The sequence below is a fragment of the Coturnix japonica genome, unplaced genomic scaffold (genome assembly GCF_054131305.1).
Source record: "Coturnix japonica strain WE unplaced genomic scaffold, WE-NBRP24 Scf063, whole genome shotgun sequence".
In the NCBI taxonomy this organism is placed as follows: Eukaryota; Metazoa; Chordata; class Aves; order Galliformes; family Phasianidae; genus Coturnix; species Coturnix japonica.
In genome coordinates this window covers 307974-329169 of record NW_028188966.1, presented here as the reverse complement: position 1 = coordinate 329169, position 21196 = coordinate 307974, and the positions used below count along the sequence as shown (strand labels likewise).

The window sequence follows — 21196 nt, the reverse complement described above, 5'->3', positions numbered from 1 at the left end:
TTCAGTTGGGGGGGGTATATGCGGGGGTCTATGGGGGGCTTAAGGGGGGGGGGTCTTTGGGGTGCATTAAAGGGGGATTGGGGATGGTTGGCTGGGGCTTGGGGGAGGATTGAGGGGTTGGGGGGGTCTATGGGGGGGTTATGGGGGGGGTTAGGGGGTCTATGGGGGTCTATGGGTGGGGATGGGGGTGTCTATGGGGGGTCTATGGGGGGGCATGGGGGTGGTTTGGGGGTCTATGGGGGGTATGGGGTCTATGGGGGTCTATGGGGGTCTATGGGGGTATGGGTTGGTCTATGGGGGTCTATGGGGGGTATGGGGGTCTATGGGGGTCTATGGGGGTATGGGGGTCTATGGGGGTCTATGGGTGGGTACGGGGGGGTCTATGGGGGGTCTATGGGGAGTCTATGGGGGTGTTGCTATGTCCTGGGGGTCTCCCCCACCCCCATAACCCCCAGGACCCGTCGGGCTGTGTCCGTGTGTCCCCCATTAACGCCTCGCAGCTGCTGGTGACGCTTCGCCGCCACTGGGGGGCGCTGCGGAGTCACCCGGCCCCATATCCGGGCTGTGACCGGCTGCGATGCATCGACGGTAACGACCCCCCCCCAAATTAAACAGCACAGCCCCCCCCCCTCAGAGACCCCCCCAATACCCCCTATAGGGCCCCCCCAAGCCCCCCCCCCCATCTCAGCCCCATAGGACAGTAATGACCCCCCCTATAGGGCCCCCCAACCCCCCCCCCCTCCATGCTCAGCCCTATAGGACAGTAATGACCCCCCCCCCAAATAAAACAACCCCCCCCAGGGACCCCCCCCCAATACCCCCTATGGGGCCCCCCAAGCCCCCCCCCCCATGCTCAGCCCTATAGGACAGTAATGACCCCCATATGGGCCCCCTTCAAACACCCCCCCCCCCCCCATCTCAGCCTATAGGACAGTAATGACCCCCCCCCCCAAATTAAACAACCCCCCCCAGGGACCCCCCCTAATACCCCCTATGGGGCCCCCCAAGCCCCCCCCCATCTCAGCCCTATAGGACAGTAATGAGCCCCCCCACCATAACCGCCCCAGGGACCCCCCCCCTATACCCCCTATGGGCTCCCCAAGCCCCCCCCCCCAATCTCAGCCCCATAGGACAGTTATGACCCCCCCCAATACCCCCTATGGGGTCCCCAAGCCCCCCCCCCCATGCTTAGCCCCATAGGACAGTAACCCCCCGCCCCACCATAACCACCCCAGGGACCCCCCCAATGCCCCCTATGGGACCCCCAAGCCCCCCCCCCATGCTCAGCCCTATAGGACAGTAAGGACCCCCCCCCCCAAATAAAACAAACCCCCCCCCCCCTCAGAGACCCCCCCCCAATCCCCCCTATGGGACCCCCCCCCATTTCCCCCTTATATCCCCTTTATCCCCCCCCATATCCCCCCTTATTAGCCCCCCCCATTCCCTCTCCATACAGACCCCCCCTTAGGACCCCCCCCTTTATCCCCCCCCATATCCCCCCCATTTTACCCCCCCCTTATTTCCTCTCCCCACAGCCCCCCCTTAGGACCCCCCCCCTTTATCCCCCCCATATCCCCCCTTATTAGCCCCTCCCCCATTTCCTCCCCATACAGGACCCCCCCCCCTTTATCCCCCCCATATCCCCCCCTTATAAACCTCCCCCCATTCCCTCCCCATACAAACCCCCCCTTAGGACCCCCCCCTTTATCCCCCCCCATTAACCCCTTATATCCCCGATTCCCCCCCCATTAGACCCCCCCCTTTATCCCCCCCCATATCTCCCCCTCATTAACCCCCCCCTTATCCTCCCCTCCCCACAGCCCCCCCCTTGACCCCCCCCCCCTTTATCCCCCCCCATATCCCCCCTTTATTAACCCCCCCTACCCCCCCTTATCCCCTAAGTACACCCCCTTAGTACCCCCCCTTTATTCCCCTCCCATCCCCCCTTTATACCTCTCCCCACACCCCCGCCCCGCCCTCCCCCTCCCCCCCCATTTCCCCCCCATATCCCCCCCATTTTACCCCCCCCATTCCCTCTCCATACAGACCCCTCTCAGACCCCCCCCCTTTATACCCCCCATTAACCCCTTATATCCCCAATTCCCCCCCCATTAGACCCCCCCCCTTTATACCCCCCCCATTATTAACCCCCCCCATTTCCTCTCCCCACAGCCCCCCCTTAGGACCCCCCCCCTTTATCCCCCCCATATCCCCCCTTATTAGCCCCCCCCCCCCATTTCCTCCCCATACAGGATCCCCTCAGACCCCCCCCCTTTATACCCCCCCCATTATTAACCCCCCCTTTATTTCCTCTCCCCACAGCCCCCCCTCCCCCCTCCCCCCCCATTCCCTCCGCCGAGAGACCCCCGCCCCCCTGAGTCACGGCGTGTTGCTGCTGGGGGTGTTGGGGGCCGTGGGGGGGGCGGGGGCTTTGGCCTGGGCCCTATGGAAGAAACCTTGTGCCGGGGGGGGGGACGATGACGACGATGAGGAGAATTGGGGGGGGGGGAGAGATGGGGAGGGGGCTGTGGTGTGGGGGGTGAATAGGGAGGGGGGGGCTGTGGTGTGGGGGGGAATAGGGAGGGGGGAGCTGTGGTGTGGGGGGGGGAATAGGGAGGGGGGAGCTGTGGTGTGGGGGGGGAATAGGGAGGGGGGGGCTGGGAGTGGGGGGGGGATAGAGCGGGGAGTCCTGTAGGGCCTTTATAGGGGGCTATGGGGCTCTATGGGGCGCTGTGGGTCACTATGGGTCTCTATGGGGCGCTATGGGGCTCTATGGGGTGTCTATGGGGCTCTATGGGTCTTTATGGGTTGCTGTGGGTCTCTATGGGGTGCTATGGGTCTCTATGGGGTGTCTATGAGGCTCTATGGGGTATCTATGGGGCGCTATGGGGCGCTATGAGTCTCTATTGGGTGCTATGGGTCTCTATGGGGCTCTGTGGGGCGCTGTGGGTCTCTATGGGGCGCTATGGGTCTCTATGGGGTGTCTATGGGGCTCTATGGGGTGTCTATGGGGCTCTATGGGGTGCTATGGGGCTCTATGGGGTGTCTATGGGTCTCTATGGGGCACTGCGGGTCTCTATGGGGCACTATGGGTCTCTATACGGTGCTGTGGGTCTCTATGGGGCGCTATGGGTCTCTATGGGGTGTTGTGGGTCTCTATGGGGTGCTATGGGTCTCTATAGGGTGCTGTGGGTCTCTATGGGGCGCTATGGGTCTCTATAGGGTGCTCTGGGTCTCTATGGGGCGCTATGGGACTCTATGGGGCACTGTTGTTCCCAATATGGCCACTAGGGGGCGCTGTGGGTCTCTATGGGGTGCTGTGGGTCTCTATGGGGTGCTATGGGTCTCTATGGGGTGTTGTGGGTCTCTATGGGGTGCTATGGGTCTCTATAGGGTGCTGTGGGGCTCTATGGGGTGCTATGGGGCTCTATGGCGTGCTGTGGGTCTCTATGGGGTGCTATGGGTCTCTATGGGGTGCTGTGGGTCTCTATGGGGTGCTATGGGTCTCTATGGGGTGCTGTGGGTCTCTATGGGGTGCTATGGGTCTCTATGGGGTGCTCTGGGGACTGGGAGCCGATATAAGCCATACTGGGTCTGTTCTGAGAGCTTTGTTTGGTTTGTTCATTAATTGTTTGTGCAATAATTAGCGGTTGTTAATTAATAGCGGCTGATTCGTGGTCTCTCTGTGTCTCTATGGGGCGCTATGGGTCTGTATGGGGAGCTATGGGTCTCTATGGGGTGCTATGGGTTTCTATGGGGTGCTATGGGGCTCTATGGGACGCTGCGGATCTCTATGGGGCATTGCTGTTCCCTCTATGGGGCACTGTGGGTCTCTATGGGGCATTATGGGTCTCTATGGGATAGTGATATCCTTGTAGGGTCTCTATGGGTCCCTATGGGTCTCTATGGGGCGCTATAGGGCTCTATGGGGCACTATGGGTCTCTCTCTATGGGGTCTCTATGGGTCCCTATGGGTCTTTATGGGTCGCTATGGGTCTCTATGGGTCCCTATGGGTCTCTATAGGTCCCTATGGGTCTCTATGGGTCACAATGGGTCTCTATGGGTCTCTATGGGTCCCTATGGGTCTCTATGGGGCTCTATGAGTCCCTCTGGGTCCCTCTGGGTCTCTATGGGTCTCTATGGGTCTCTATGGGTCTCTATGGGTCCCTATAGGTCTCTATGGGTCTCTATGGGGCTCTATGGGTCCCTATGGGTCTCTATGGGTCTATGGGGTCCCTATGGGTCCCTATGGGCTCCTATAGGTCTCTATGGGTCCCTATGGGTCTCTATGGGTCACAATGGGTCCCTATGGGTCTCTATGAGTCCCTCTGGGTCCCTATGGGTCTCTATGGGTCGCTATGGGTCTCTATGGGTCTCTATGGGGCTCTATGGGTCCCTATGGGTCTCTATGGGTCTATGGGGTCCCTATGGGTCTCTATGGGTCCCTATGGGTCCCTATGGGTCTCTATGGTTCCCTATCGCCCCCCCCCCCCCCCTTATCTCCCCGTTATCATCTCACCCCCCCCATGGAACACGATTCCAGCCGGGATCGAGGCCCCCAGCACAGCCAGGTACGTCAGCTCCTCGGCCTGCATGGCGACATGGGGGGGCGGAAAATGGGCTACGCCCCCTTTAAGAACCCCACCCCCTAATGGGTCACACCCACCCTCTCATTGGTCCAGCTCCCCTCCAGCTCCGCCCTCATTGGTCCAGCCCCCCCACTCCAAGCCCCGCCCACCTCAGCTCAGCTCCAAGATGGCGGACGCGGAGGTAAAAAGGGACGCGGCCCCTTTAAGAGAGGACGCGGGGGGTGGAATAAGGGATACGGCCCCTTTAAGAGTGGGCCCCCCCTTTAAGAGGGGTTTCCCTTTTAAGAGGGGGACCACTTCCAGTAGGTCTTCGTCAGGGTGGGGTGTTGCCCCTTTAAGAGGTCATTGCCCCTTTAAGACGATATTCAGCCCTTAAAGAAGAAATGTGGTTCCTTTGAATTGAGGGGGTCCACGTCTGGGCGGCGTTGCCCCTTTAAGAGGGATGTTGCCCCTTTAAGGGGGGGGGGGGGACCTCGTGAAGGAGAGGGCAGGTTCTTAAAGGGGCAATGCTTCTTAAAGCGGCAACTGGGGTGGCCCACTACGCTCTATGGGGCACACTGCGTGTCCCAATAGGGGTCTGTGGGTCTTGGGGCGAGATGTGGGTCTCTGTGGGTCCATAGAGGCCTCTATGGGTCCCAATGGGTCTCTATGGGGTCCCTATGGGTCTCGATGGGGTCCCTAAGGCTCTCTATTGGTCTCTATGGGTCTCCGTGGGTTTCTATGGGTCTCTATGGGGTGTCTGTGGGTCCCTATGGGGTCCCTATGTGTCTCTATGGGTCCCTATGGGTCCCTATGGGTCTCTATGGGTCTCTATGGGTCTCTATGAGTCTCTATGGGTCCCTATGGGTCCCTATGGGTCTCTATGGGTCTCTATGGGTCCCTATTGGGTCCCTATGGGTCTCTATGGGGCACTGCAATTCCCATTATGACCACTAGGGGTCCCCTCCAACTGGGCGGTCCCTCGCCCCCCATCCCGCCCCACACCCCGCCCCACATCCCACCCCCGCCCCACACCCCGCCCCATATCCCACCCCACACCCCGCCCCATATCCCCTCCCCCGCCCCATAGCCCCAGCGATGCGTGCCCTCGTGCCGGCTCGGCTGTGGCTGCTGTGGGTCGCGCTGTGGGTCGCTATGGGTCTCTATGGGACGCTATGGGGTCTCTATGGGTCCCTATGGGTCCCTACGGGTCTCTATGGGTCTCTATGGGGTCCCTATGGGTCCCTATGGGTCTTTATGGGGTTCTATGGGTCTCTATGGGGCTCTATGGAGTCTCTATGGGTCTCTATGGGTCTCTATGGGTCCCTATGGGTCCCTATGGGTCTCTATGGGTCTCTATGGGGTCTCTATGGGATCTCTATGGGTCTCTATGGGATCTCTATGGGTCGCTATGGGGTCCCTATGGGTCCCTATGGGGTCCCTATGGGTCTCTATGTGTCTCTATGGGTCCCTATGGGGTCCCTATGTGTCTCTATGGGTCCCTATGGGTCCCTATGTGTCTCTATGGGTCCCTATGGGGTCCCTATGGGTCTCTATGGGTCTCTATGGGTCCCTATGGGTCCCTATGGGTCTCTATGGGCCCCTATGGGTCTCTATGGGTCCCTATGGGTCCCTATGTGTTTCTATGGGTCCCTATGGGTTCCCTATGGGTCTCTATGGGTCTCTATGGGTCCCTATGGGTCTCTATGGGGCACTGCAATTCCCATTATGACCACTATGGGTCGCTGCGGTCCCCTCCCACTGGGCGGACCCTCACCCCCCATCCCGCCCCACATCCCACCCCCGCCCCATAGCCCCAGCGATACGTGGCCGCGTGCCGGCTCGGCTGTGGCTGCTGTGGGTCGCGCTGTGGGTCCCTATGGGTCTCTATGGGACGCTATGGGTCTCTATGGGACGCTATGGGTCCTTATGGGTCCCTATGGGTCTCTATGAGTCTCTATGGGTCCCTATGGGTCTCTATGGGTCCCTATGGGTCTCTATGGGTCCCTATGGGTCCCTATGGGTCTCTATGGGTCTCTATGGGTCCCTATGGGGTCTATGGGGTCTCTATGGGTATCTATGGGTCCCTATGGGTCTCTATGGGTCTCTCCGTGTGTCTATGGGTCCCTGTGGGTCTCTATGGGTCTCTATGGGTCCCTATGGGTCTCTATGGGTCTCTATGGGTCCCTATGGGTCCCTATGGGTCTCTATGGGTCCCTATGGGTCTCTATGGGTCCCTGTGGGTCTCTATGGGTCCCTATGGGTCTCTATAGATCTCTATGGGTCTCTATGCGTCCCTATGGGTCTCTATGGGTCCCTATGGGTCTCTATGGGTCTCTATGGGTCTCTATGGGGCGCTGTGGGTCTCTATGGGTCTCTATGGGTCTCTATAGGTCTCTATGGGTCCCTATGGGTCTCTATGGGTCTCTATAGATCTCTATGGGTCTCTATGGGTCTCTATGGGTCCCTATGGGTCTCTATGGGGTCTCTATGGGCCCCTATGGACCTCTATGGGTCTCTATGGGTCTCTCTCTATGGGTCCCTATGGGGTCTCTATGGGTCCCTATGTGTCTCTATGGGTCTCTATGGGGTCCCTATGGGTCTCTATGGGTCCCTATGGGTCTCTATGGGGCAATGCAATTCCCATTATGACCACTAGGGGGCGCTACAGTCCCCTCCAACTGGGCGGTCCCTCGCCCCACACCCCGCCCCATATCTCCCCCCTCCACCCCACATCCCCCCCCCGCCCCACACCCCGCCCCATATCCCCCCCACCCCCCATAGCCCCAGCGATGCGTGGCCGCGTGCCGGCTCGGCTGTGGCTGCTGTGGGTCGCGTTGTGGGTCGCTATGGGTCCCTATGGGTCCCTATGGGTCCCTATGGGTCTCTATGGGTCCCTATGGGTCTCTATGGGTCTCTCCGTGTCTCTATGGGTCCCTATGGGTCTCTATGGGTCTCTCCGTGTCTCTATGGGTCCCTATGGGTCTCTATGGGTCTCTATGGGTCCCTATGGGTCTCTATGGGTCCCTATGGGTCTCTATGGGTCTCTATGGGTCTCTATGGGTCCCTATGGGTCTCTATGGGTCTCTATGGGTCCCTATGGGTCTCTATGGGTCCCTATGGGTCTCTATGGGTCTCTGTGGGTCCCTATGGGTCTCTATGAGTCCGTATGGGTCCCTATGGGTCTCTATGAGTCCCTATGGGTCTCTATGGGGTCCCTATGGGTCTCTATGGGTCCCTATGGGGTCCCTATGGGGTCCCTATGGGTCTCTATGGGTCTCTCCGTGTCTCTATGGGTCCCTATGGGGTTCCTATGGGTCTCTATGGGTCTCTATGGGTCTCTATGGGTCTCTATGGGTCTCTATGGGTCCCTATGGGGTCTCTATGGGTCCCTATGGGTCTCTATGGGTCTCTATGGGTCCCTATGGGTCTCTATGGGTCCCTATGGGTCCCTATGGGTCTCTATGGGGCAATGCAATTCCCATTATGACCACTAGGGGGCGCTGTGGATCTCTATGGGTCGCTGCGGTCCCCTCCCATGGGGCGGACCCTCACCCCACATCCCACCCCACATCCCGCCCCACATCCCCCCCCGCCCCATAGCCCCAGCGATGCGTGGCCGCGTTCCGGCTCGGCTGTGGCTGCTGTGGGTCGCGCTGTGGGTCTCTATGTGTCCCTATGGGTCTCTATGTGTCTCTATGGGTCCCTATGGGTCTCTATGGGTCCCTATGGAGTCTCTATGGGTCCCTATGGGTCTCTATGGGTCTCTATGGGATTTCTATGGGTCCCTATGGGTCTCTATGGGGTCTCTATGGGGTCTCTATGGGTCCCTATGGGGTCCCTATAGGTCTCTATGGGTCCCTATGGGTCCCTATGTGTCTCTATGGGCCCCTATGGGTCCCTATGTGTTTCTATGGGTCTCTATGGGGTCTCTATGGGTCCCTATGGGTCTCTATGAATCTCTATGGGTCTCTATGGGTCCCTATGGGTCTCTATGGGGCAATGCAATTCCCATTATGACCACTAGGGGGCGCTGTGGATCTCTATGGGTCGCTGCGGTCCCCTCCCATGGGGCGGACCCTCGCCCCACATCCCACCCCACACCCCGCCCCACACCCCGCCCCATATCCCCCCCCCCGCCCCATAGACCCAGCGATGCGTGGCCGCGTGCCGGCTCGGCTGTGGCTGCTGTGGGTCGCGCTGTGGGTCCCTATGGGTCTCTATGGGTCTCTATGGGGTACCTATGGGTCCCTATGGGGTCCCTATGGGTCTCTATGGGTCTCTATGGGTCTCTATGGGGTCCCTATGGGGTCTCTATGGGTCCCTATGGGGTCTCTATGGGTCTCTATGGGTCCCTATGGGTCCCAATGGGTCTCTATGGGGTCTCTATGGGTCCCTATGGGTCCCTATGGGTCTCTATGGGTCCCTATGGGGTCTCTATGGGTCCCTATGTGTCTCTATGGGTCCCTATGGGGTCCCTATGTGTCTCTATGGGTCCCTATGTGTCTCTATGAGTCTCTATGGGTCCCTATGGGTCTCTATGGGGCAATGCAATTCCCATTATGACCACTAGGGGGCGCTGTGGATCTCTATGGGGCACTGCGGTCCCCTCCCATGGGGCGGACCCTCGCCCCCCATCCCACCCCACACCCCGCCCCATATCCCGCCCCATATCCCCCCCCCGCCCCATAGCCCCAGCGATGCGTGCCCGCGTGCCGGCTCGGCTGTGGCTGCTGTGGGTCGCGCTGTGGGTCCCTATGGGTCTCTATGGGTCCCTATGGGTCTCTATGGGGTCTCTATGGGTCCCTATGGGTCTCTCCGTGTCCCTATGGGTCTCTATGGGTCTCTATGGATCTCTATGGGTCCCTATGGGTCTCTATGGGGTCTCTATGGGATCTCTATGGGTCTCTATGGGTCTCTATGGGTCTCTATGGGTCCCTATGGGTCCCTATGGGGTCTCTATGGGTCCCTATGTGTCTCTATGAGTCCCTATGGGGTCCCTATGTGTCTCTATGGGTCCCTATGGGTCTCTATGGGTCTCTATGAGTCCCTATGGGTCCCTATGTGTCTCTATGGGTCCCTATGGGGTCCCTATGGGTCCCTATGGGTCTCTATGGGTCCCTATGTGTCTCTATGGGTCCCTATGGGTCTCTATGGGTCTCTATGGGTCTCTATGGGTCCCTATGGGTCTCTATAGGTCTCTATGGGTCCCTATGGGTCTCTATGGGTCTCTATGGGTCTCTATGGGTCCCTATGGGTCTCTATGGGTCTCTATGCGTCCCCATGGGTCTCTATGGGTCTCTATGGGTCCCTATGGGTCCCTATGTGTCTCTATGGGTCCCTATGGGGTCCCTATGTGTCTCTATGGGTCTCTATGGGTCTCTATGGGTCTCTATGGGTCCCTATGGGGTCCCTATGGGTCTCTATGGGTCTCTATGGGTCCCTATGGGTCTCTATGGGGCAATGCAATTCCCATTATGACCACTAGGGGGCACTGTGGATCTCTATGGGTCTCTATGGGACGCTATGGGTCTCTATGGGTCCCTATGGGTCTCTATGGGGTCTCTATGGGTCTCTATGGGTCTCTATGGGATCTCTATGGGTCTCTATGGGTCTCTATGGGTCCCTATGGGTCTCTATGGGTCTCTATGGGTCCTTATGGGTCCCTATGGGTCCCTATGGGTCTCTATGGGTCTTTATGGGGTTCTATGGGTCTCTATGGGTCTCTATGGGCTCTATGGGGTCCCTATGGGGTCCCTATGGGTCCCTATGGGGTCCCTATGTGTCTCTATAGGTCCCTATGGGTCCCTATGTGTCTCTATGGGTCTCTGTGGGTCCCTATGGGTCACTGTGGGTCTCTATGGGATCTCTATGGGTCTCTATGGGTCCCTATGGGTCTCTATGGGTCTCTATGCGTCCCCATGGGTCCCTATAGGTCTCTATGGGTCTCTATGGGGTCCCTATGGGTCCCTATGGGTCTCTATGGGTCCCTATGGAGTCTCTATGGGTCCCTATGGGTCTCTATGGGTCCCTATGGGTCCCTATGGGTCTCTATGGGTCCCTATGGGTCCCTATGGGTCTCTATGGGTCTCTCCGTGTCTCTATGGGTCCCTATGGGTCCCTATGGGTCTCTATGGGTCTCTCCGTGTCTCTATGGGTCTCTATGGGTCTCTATGGGTCCCTATGGGTCTCTATGGGTCTCTATGGGTCCCTATGGGTCTCTATGGGTCTCTATGCGTCCCCATGGGTCCCTATAGGTCTCTATGGGTCTCTATGGGGTCCCTATGGGTCCCTATGGGTCTCTATGGGTCCCTATGGAGTCTCTATGGGTCCCTATGGGTCCCTATGGGTCTCTATGGGTCCCTATGGGTCCCTATGGGTCTCTATGGGTCTCTCCGTGTCTCTATGGGTCCCTATGGGTCTCTATGGGTCCCTATGGGTCCCTATGGGTCTCTATGGGTCTCTCCGTGTCTCTATGGGTCCCTATGGGTCTCTATGGGTCCCTATGGGTCCCTATGGGTCTCTATGGGTCTCTATGGGTCCCTATGGGTCTCTATGGGTCTCTATGGGTCCCTATGGGGTCTCTATGGGTCCCTATAGGTCTCTATGGGTCCCTATGGGTCTCTATGGGGCACTGCAATTCCCATTATGACCACTAGGGGTCGCTACAGTCCCCTCCCACTGGGCGGTCCCTCGCCCCCCATCCCGCCCCACACCCCGCCCCACATCTCCCCCCCCCGCCCCATATCCCCAGCGATGCGTGCCCGTGTGTCGACTCGGCTGTGGCTGCTGTGGGTCGCGCTGTGGGTCGCGATGGGTCTCTATGGGACGCTATGGGTCTCTATGGGTCTCTATGGGTCCTTATGGGTAACTATGGGTCCCTATGGGTCTCTATGGGTCTTTATGGGGTTCTATGGGTCTCTATGGGTCTCTATGGGTCTCTATGGGGTCCCTATGGGGTCCCTATGGGTCCCTATGGGGTCCCTATGGGTCTCTGTGGGTCTCTATGGGTCCCTATGGGTCTCTATGGGTCTCTATGGGTCCCTATGGGTCTCTATGGGTCTCTATGAGTCCCTATGGGTCTCAATGGGTCCCTATGGGTCCCTATGGGTCTCTATGGGTCTCTATGGGTCCCTATGGGTCCCTATGTGTCTCTATGGGTCCCTATGGGGTCCCTATGTGTCTCTATGGATCGCTATGGGTCTCTATGGGTCCCTATGGGGTCCCTATGGGTCCCTATGGGTCTCTATGGGTCTCTATGGGGCTCTATGGGGTCTCTATGGGTCCCTATGGGTCTCTATGGGGCACTGCGGTCCCGTCCCATGGGGCGGTCCCTCGCCCCCCGCCCCCCCCCACACCCCGCCCCACACCCCGCCCCACACCCCCCCCCCCGCCCCATAGCCCCCCCCCCCCCGCCCCATAGCCCCAGCGATGCGTGGCCGCGTGCCGGCTCGGCTGTGGCTGCTGTGGGTCGCGCTGTGGGTCTCTATGGGACGCTATGGGTCCCTACGGGTCTCTATGGGTCTCTATGGGGTCTCTATGGGTCCCTATGGGTCCCTATGGGTCTCTCTCTATGGGATCTCTATGGGTCTCTATGGGTCTCTATGGGATCTCTATGGGATCTCTATGGGTCTCTATGGGATCTCTATGGGTCTCTATGGGGTCTCTATGGGATCTCTATGGGTCTCTATGGGATCTCTATGGGTCGCTATGGGGTCCCTATGGGTCTCTATGGGTCTCTATGGGTCTCTATGGGGTCTCTATGGGTCCCTATGGGTCTCTATGGGGCACTGCAATTCCCATTATGACCACTAGGGGTCGCTACAGTCCCCTCCAACTGGGCGGTCCCTCGCCCCCCATCCCGCCCCACACTCCGCCCCACATCCCCCCCCCCCCGCCCCCCATCCCACCCCACACCCCGCCCCCTATCCCACCCCACATCCCCCCCCCGCCCCATAGCCCCAGCGATGCGTGCCCGCGTGCCGGCTCGGCTGTGGCTGCTGTGGGTCGCGCTGTGGGTCTCTATGGGTCTCTATGGGACGCTATGGGTCCCTATGGGTCTCTATGGGTCCCTATGGGTCCCTATGGGTCTTTATGGGGTTCTATGGGTCTCTATGGGGCTCTATGGGTCTCTATGGGGTCCCTATGGGTCTCTATGGGGTCTCTATGGGTCTCTATGGGTCTCTATGGGTCCATATGGGGTCCCTAGGGGTCCCTATGTGTTTCTATGGGTCCCTATGGGTCTCTATGGGTCTCTATGAGTCCCTATGGGTCTCTATGGGTCCCTATGGGCCCCTATGGGTCCCTATGGGTCTCTATGGGTCCCTATGGGTCTCTATGGGGCACTGCAATTCCCATTATGACAACTAGGGGTCGCTATGGGTCTCTATGGGTCGCTGCGGTCCCCTCCCATGGGGCGGTCCCTCGCCCCCCATCCCTCCCCACATCCCCCCACACCCCGCCCCATATCCCCCCCCCCGCCCCATAGCCCCAGCGATGCGTGGCCGCGTGCCGGCTCGGCTGTGGCTGCTGTGGGTCGCGCTGTGGGTCTCTATGGGGCCGGGGGTCTCGTTCGAATTAGGGGACGCTCTGAGGGGGCTCAGGGGGGAGAACGCCCGGCTCGAAGGGACCCTACGGAACCTCAGCAAAGCGCTGGGACAACTGCGGGCACGGCTACGGGAACCGCACGGTGAGATATAGGGATACATGGGGGGCACAGAGACCTATAGGGACCCCATAGGGACCCATAGAGACCCATAGGGACCCATAGGGACCTATAGGGACCCATAGGGACCCATAGAGACCCATAGAGACCTATAGGGACCCATAGAGACCCATAGAGACCTATAGGGACCCATAGAGACCTATAGGGACCCATAGAGATACATAGGGACCCATAGGGACCCCATAGACCCCATAGGGACACATAGGGACCCATAGAGATACATGGGGACCCCATAGGGACCCATTGGGACCCATAGAGATACATAGGGATTCATAGAGATACATAGGGACCTATAGAGACCTATAGAGACCCATAGGGACCTATAGGGACCCATAGACCCCATAGAGATACATAGGGACCTATAGAGACCTATAGAGACCCATAGGGACCTATAGGGACCCATAGACCCCATAGTGATACATAGGGACCTATAGAGACCTATAGAGACCCATAGGGACCTATAGGGACCCATAGACCCCATAGGGACCCATAGGGACCCATAGGGACCCCATAGGGACCCATAGAGATACATAAGGACCCCATAGACCCCATAGGGACCCCATAAACCCCATAGGGACCCATAGAGATACATGGGGACCCCATAGACACCATAGGGACCCATAGAGATACATGGGGACCCCACAGACCCCATAGACCCCATAGAGATACATAGGGACCCCATAAACCCCATAGGGACCCATAGAGATACATAGGGACCCCATAGACCCCATAGGGACCCCATAAACCCCATAGGGACCCATAGAGATACATGGGGACCCCACAGACCCCATAGACCTCATAGAGATACATAGGGACCCCATAAACCCCATAGGGACCCATAGAGATACATGGGGACCCCATAGAACCCATAGGGACCCATAGGGATCCACAGACCCCATAGGGACCCATAGAGATACATAGGGACCCCATAGACCCCATAGGGACACATGGGGACCCATAGACCCCATAGGGACCCATAGGGACACATAGGGACCCATAGAGACCCATAGGGACACATAGAGATCCATAGGGACCCCATAGACCCCATAGGGACCCATAGACCCCATAGGGACCCATAGGGACACATAGATCCCATAGGGACCCATGGGGACCCATAGGGACCCATAGACCCCATAGAGACCTATAGAGACCTATAGGGACACATAGAGACCCCATAGACCCCATAGGGATCCATAGAGACCGATAGACCCCATAGGGACCCATAGAGACCCATAGGGACCCATAGAGATACATAGGGACCCCACAGACCCCATAGGGACCCATAGACCCCATAGGGACCCCATAGACCCCATAGGGACCCATAGAGACTTATAGGGACCTATAGAGACCTATAGAGACCCACAGGGACCCATAGCGCCCCATAGGGACTCATAGAGACCCCATAGAGACCCATAGGGACCCACAGAGACCCATAGAGACCCATGGAGACCCCATAGAGACCCATAGACCCCATAGGGACCCATAGACCCCATAGGGACCCATAGAGACCTATAGAGACCTATAGAGACCCATAGAGACCCATAGAGACCTATAGAGACCCATAGAGACCCATAGGCACCCATAGAGATCTATAGAGACCCATAGCGACCCACAGTGACCCATAGAACCCAATAGAGCCCCATGGAACCCTCTTGCCTGCCCCATAGAGCCCCATAGAACCCAATAGAGCCCCATGGAACCCTCCTGCCCCACACCCTGCCCCATAGCACCCTATAGAACCCAATAGAGCCCCATGGAACCCTCCTGCCCCACACCCTGCCCCATAGCGCCCCATAGAACCCAATAGAGCCCCATGGAACCCTCCTGCCCCACACCCTGCCCCATAGCACCCTATAGAACCCAATAGAGCCCCATAGAACCCAACAGAGCCCCATAGAACCCGATAGAGCCCCATGGAACCCTCCTGCCCCACACCCTGCCCCATAGCACCCTATAGAACCCAATAGAGCCCCATAGAACCCAATAGAGCCCCATAGAACCCAATAGAGCCCCATGGAACCCTCCTGCCCCACACCCTGCCCCATAGCACCCTATAGAACCCAATAGAGCCCCACAGAATCCAATAGAGCCCCATAGAACCCAATAGAGCCCCATGGAACCCTCCTGCCCCACACCCTGCCCCATAGCACCCTATAGAATCCAATAGAGCCCCATAGAACCCAATAGAGCCCCATGGAACCCTCCTGCCCCACACCCTGCCCTATAGCACCCTATAGAACCCAATAGAGCCCCATAGAACCCAATAGAGCCCCATAGAACCCAACAGAGCCCCATGGAACCCTCCTGCCCCACACCCTGCCCCATAGCGGCCTATAGAACCCAATAGAGCCCCATAGAACCCAATAGAGCCCCATAGAACCCAATAGAGCCCCATGGAACCCTCCTGCCCCACACCCTGCCCCATAGCACCCTATAGATCTCCCCGCCCCACTGATGCCCCCCATCTCCCCCCAGATCCCACGTGGAGCTCCCCGGACCCCCCCCAGGTTCCCCTCCATTGCGCCCTCGGCCCCACAGAATCCAACGCTGCCCCACAACCGACTTTGGGGTCGTTCTGGATCCTTCTATGGGGCGGAATCGCTGCCCCACAACTGATGCTGCTGCTGCTGCTGCGCTGAGCCCCACTGCAGGTATGGGGGGGGCTGCCCCATAGAGCCCTATAGAGCCCTATAGACCCTATGGAACCCCATAGAGCCCTATAGAGACCCATAGAGCCCTATAGACCCCATAGAGCCCTATAGAGCCCTATAGACCCCATAGAGCCCTATAGACCCCATAGAGCCCTATAGACCCCATAGAGTCCCCATAGAGCCCCATAGAGCCCTATAGACCCCATAGAGCCCCATAGAGATCCCATAGAGCCCTATAGACCCTATGGAACCCCATAGAGCCCTATAGAGCCCTATAGACCCCATAGAGCCCTATAGACCCCATAGAGCCCTATAGACCCCATAGAGTCCCCATAGAGCCCCATAGAGCCCTATAGACCCCATAGAGCCCCATAGAGATCCCATAGAGCCCTACAGACCCCATAGAGTCCTATAGAGCCCTATAGACCCCATAGAACCCCATAGAGCCCCATAGAACCCATAGAGCCCTATAGACCCCATAGAGCCCCATAGAGATCCCATAGAGCCCTATGGACCCCATAGAGACCCCATAGAGACCCCATAGAGCCCTATAGACCCCATAGAACCCCATAGAGCCCTATAGACCCCATAGAGCCCCATAGAGCCTATAGAGGCCCCCTAAAGCCCCACAGAAGCCCCATAGAGCCCTATAGACCCCATAGAGCCCCATAGCGCTCCATAGAGGCCCCATAGAGCCCCATAGAGCCCAATAGCGCCCCATAGACCCCAATGAGCCCCATAGAGCCCTATAGACCCCAAAGAACCCCATAGAGGCCCCGTAGCACCCCATAGAGGCCCCATAGATCCCCATAGAGCCCCATAGCGCCCCATAGAGGCCCCATAGAGCCCTATACACCCCATAGAGTCCTATAGACCCCATAGAGCCCCATAGAGCCCTATAGAGCCCCATAGAGCCCCATAGAGCCCTATAGACCCTATGGAGCCCCATAGAGCCCTATAGAGCCCATTGACCCCACTGAGCCCCATAGAACCCATAGAGCCCTATAGACCCCATAGCGCCCCATAGAGCCTCATAGAGCCCTATAGAGACCCCATGGCCCCACATTGAGCCCTGCCCCCTTCGTTAGCGCTGTTAATTAGTGATTAATTAATTTGGGTCAATCAATCCCATTTTCCACCCCCCGGGCTCCCACAACCCCACAACAATCAATGGGGTGGGGGAAGGGAGAGCCCTCCTCCTCCTCTGCCCCATAGCGTCACCCCATAGAATGACCCCATAGCATCGCCCCATAGCTGCCCCATAACACCCCATAAGATCCCATAAGACCCTATAAGACCCTATAGGACCCCATATCCACCCCATATCCCCCCATAAGATCCCATAAGACCCTATAGGACCCTATAGGACCCCATATAACCCCATAAGACCCTATAAGACCCTATAGGACCCTATAGGACCCCGTATCCCCCCATAAGATCTCATAGGACCCTATAAGACCCTATAGGACCCCATATCCACCCCATATCCCCCCATAAGACCCTATAGGACCCTGTAGGACGCCATATCCACCCCATATCTCCCCATAAGATCCCATAAGATCCTATAAGACCCTATAGGACCCTATGGGACCCCATATTGCCCCATATCACTCCATATCCCCCCATAAGATCCCATAAGACCCTATAGGACCCCATATAACTCCATATCACCCCATAAGATCCTATAGGACCCCATATCCACCCCATATCCCCCTATAAGATCCCATAAGACCCTATAGGACCCCATATCCACCCCATATCACCCCATAAGACCCTATAAGACCCTATAGGACCCTATAAGACCCTATAAGACCCTATAGGACCCCATATGACCCTACAAGACCCTATAAGACCCTAAAGGACCCCATATCCACCCCATATCCCCCCATAAGATCCCATAAGACCCTATAGGACCCCATATAACCCCATATCACCCCATAAGATCCTATAGGACCCCATATCCACCCCATATCACCCCATAAGACCCTATAAGACCCTATAGGACCCCATATCACCCCATATCCGCCCCATATCCACCCCATATCACCCCATAAGACCCTATAGGACCCTATAGGACCCCATATCCACCCCATATCCCCCCATATTACCCCATAAGATCCCATAAGACCCTATAAGACCCTATAGGACCCCATATCACCCCATAAGATCCCATAAGACCCTATAGGACCCCATATCCACCCCATATCACCCCATAAGACCCTATAGGACCCTATAAGACCCTATAGGATCCCATACAACCCCATAAGACCCTATAAGACCCTATAGGACCCCATATCCCCCCATAAGACCCTATAAGACCCCATATCCACCCCATAAGATCCCATAAGACCCTATAGGACACCATATCACCCCATATCCACCCCATATCACCCCATAAGACCCTATAGGACCCTATAAGACCCCATATCCCTCCATATTACCCCATAAGATCCCATAAGACCCTATAGGACCCTATAGGACCCCATATCACCCCATATCCACCCCATATCCCCCCATAAGATCCCATAAGACCCTATAGGACCCCATATCCACCCCATATTACCCCATATCCACCCTATATCCCCCCATAAGATCCCATAGGACCCTATAAGACCCTATAGGACCCCATATCACCCCATATCCACCCCATATCACCCCATAAGACCCTATAGGACCCTATAAGACCCTATAGGACCCCGTATCACCCCATATCACCCCATATCCCCCCATAAGATCCCATAAGACCCTATAGGACCCCATATCCACCCCGTATCACCCCATAAGACCCTATAAGACCCTATAGGATCCCATATCACCCCATAAGACCCTATAAGACCCTATAGGACCCTATAAGACCCTATAGGACCCCATATGACTCTATAAGACCCTATAAGACCCTATAGGACCCTATAGGACCCCGTATCAACCCGTAAGACCCTATAAGACCCTATAGGACCCCATATCCACCCCATGCCACCCCATATCACCACATAAGATCCCATAAGACCTTATAGGACCCTATAAGACCCTATAGGACCCTATAGACCCCATATCACCCCATAAGACCCTATAAGATCCCATAAGACCCTATAAGATCCCATAAGACCCTATAGGACCCTATAGGACTCCATATAACCCTATAGGACCCCATATCCACCCCATATCACCCCATAAGACCCTATAGACCCCATATCACCCCATATAACCCCATAAGATCCCATAGGACCCTATAGGATCCTATATCACCCCATAAGACCCCATAAGACCCTATAGGACCCCATATCCACCCCATATCCCCCCATAAGATCCTATAGGACCCCATATCCACCCCATATCACCCCATAAGACCCTATAAGACCCTATAGGACCCCATATCCCCCCATAAGACCCTATAAGACCCTATAGGACCCCATATAACCCCATAAGATCCCATAAGACCCTATAGGACCCCATATCCCCCTATAAGATCCCATAAGGCCCTATAAGACCCCATAAGACCCTATAGGACCCCATATAATCCCATAAGACCCTATAAGACCCCATATCACCCCATAAGACCCTATAGGACCCTATAGAACCCCATATCACCCCATATCCCCCCATAAGATCCCATAAGACCCTATAAGACCCTATAGGACCCTATAGACCCCATATCACCCCATATCACCCTATAGGACCCCATATAACCCCATAAGATCCCATAGGACCCTATAGGACCCCATATAACCCCATAAGACCCTATAGGACCCTATAGGACCCCATATCCACCCCATATCCCCCCATAAGATCCCATAAGACCCTATAGGACCCCATATAACCCCATAAGATCCCATAGGACCCTATAGGACCCTATAGGACCCCATATAACCCTATAGGACCCTATAGGACCCTATAGGACCCTATAGACCCCATATCCACCCCATATCACCCTATAGGACCCCATATCCCCCTATAAGATCCCATAAGACCCTATAGGACCCCATATAACCCCATAAGACCCTATAGGACCCTATAGGACCCTATAGGACCCCATATAACCCCATAAGATCCCATAGGACCCTATAGGACCCTATAGGACCCCATATAACCCCATAAGACCCTATAGGACCCTATAGACCCCATATCACCCCATATCACCCTATAGGACCCCATATCCCCCTATAAGATCCCATAAGACCCTATAGGACCCCATATCCCCCTATAAGACCCCATAAGACCCTATAGGACCCCATATCCACCCCATATCACCCCATAAGATCCTATAGGACCCCATATCCACCCCATATCACCCCATAAGACCCTATAAGACCCTATAGGACCCCATATCCCCCCATAAGACCCTGTAAGACCCTATAGGACCCCATATAACCCCATAAGACCCTATAGGACCCTATAGGACCCCATATCCACCCCATATCACCCCATAAGACCCTATAAGACCCTATAGGACCCCATATCCACCCCATATCTCCCCATATCCACCCCACATCACCCCATAAGATCCCATAAGACCCTATAGGACCCCATATAACCCCATAAGATCCCATAGGACCCTATAGGACCCTATAGGACCCCATATAACCCCATAAGACCCTATAGGACCCTATAGGACCCCATATCCCCCTATAAGATCCCATAAGGCCCTATAAGACCCCATAAGACCCTATAGGACCCCATATAACCCCATAAGACCCTATAGGACCCTATAGAACCCCATATCACCCCATATAACCCCATAAGACCCTATAGGACCCTATAAGACCCTATAAGACCCTATAGGACCCCATATCACCCCATAAGATCCCATAAGACCCTATAGGACCCTATAAGACCCTATAAGACCCTATAAGACCCTATAGACCCCATATCACCCCATAGACCCTATAGGACCCTATAGGACCCTATAGGACCCCATATCACCCCATAAGACCCTATAAGACCCCATATATCCCCCCATATCCCCCCATAGAAATCAATGGAGCCGCCTCCCCCCAACCCGGACCCAGAGCTGGACGGACCCGGCCCCCAATTAACGACCCGGAACTAATTAATTAACAACTAATTAAAGTCCTTCATTAACATAAACAGCCTCCGCCTCCAACATGGCCGACACGAAACCTCGCGAGATTTGGGGCAATAAACCGCGCGAGATTTGGGATCCCCATTACAGTGCCCCCCCCACTTCCGGTTGGGTAGAGACGGAAGTGGGCGTGACCGAGCGTGACCACGCCCACACACTTCCGCTCGCAAA

At 56.6% G+C, this 21196-nt stretch overlaps 1 long non-coding RNA gene across 2 annotated transcripts; it reads left to right on the top strand.

Annotated features, from left to right (window-relative positions):
- The first annotated feature begins 4721 nt into the window (after positions 1-4721).
- On the top strand, positions 4722-21030 carry LOC146751691 (uncharacterized). 2 transcript variants are annotated; one of them, XR_014941259.1, is made up of 4 exons: positions 4722-4771; positions 13151-13258; positions 15770-15945; positions 20915-21030. It is a non-coding gene; the product is annotated as an uncharacterized LOC146751691 (long non-coding RNA). The 2 variants fall into 2 exon arrangements; XR_014941260.1 differs by lacking the exon at positions 13151-13258.
- Positions 21031-21196: the final 166 nt, after the last annotated feature.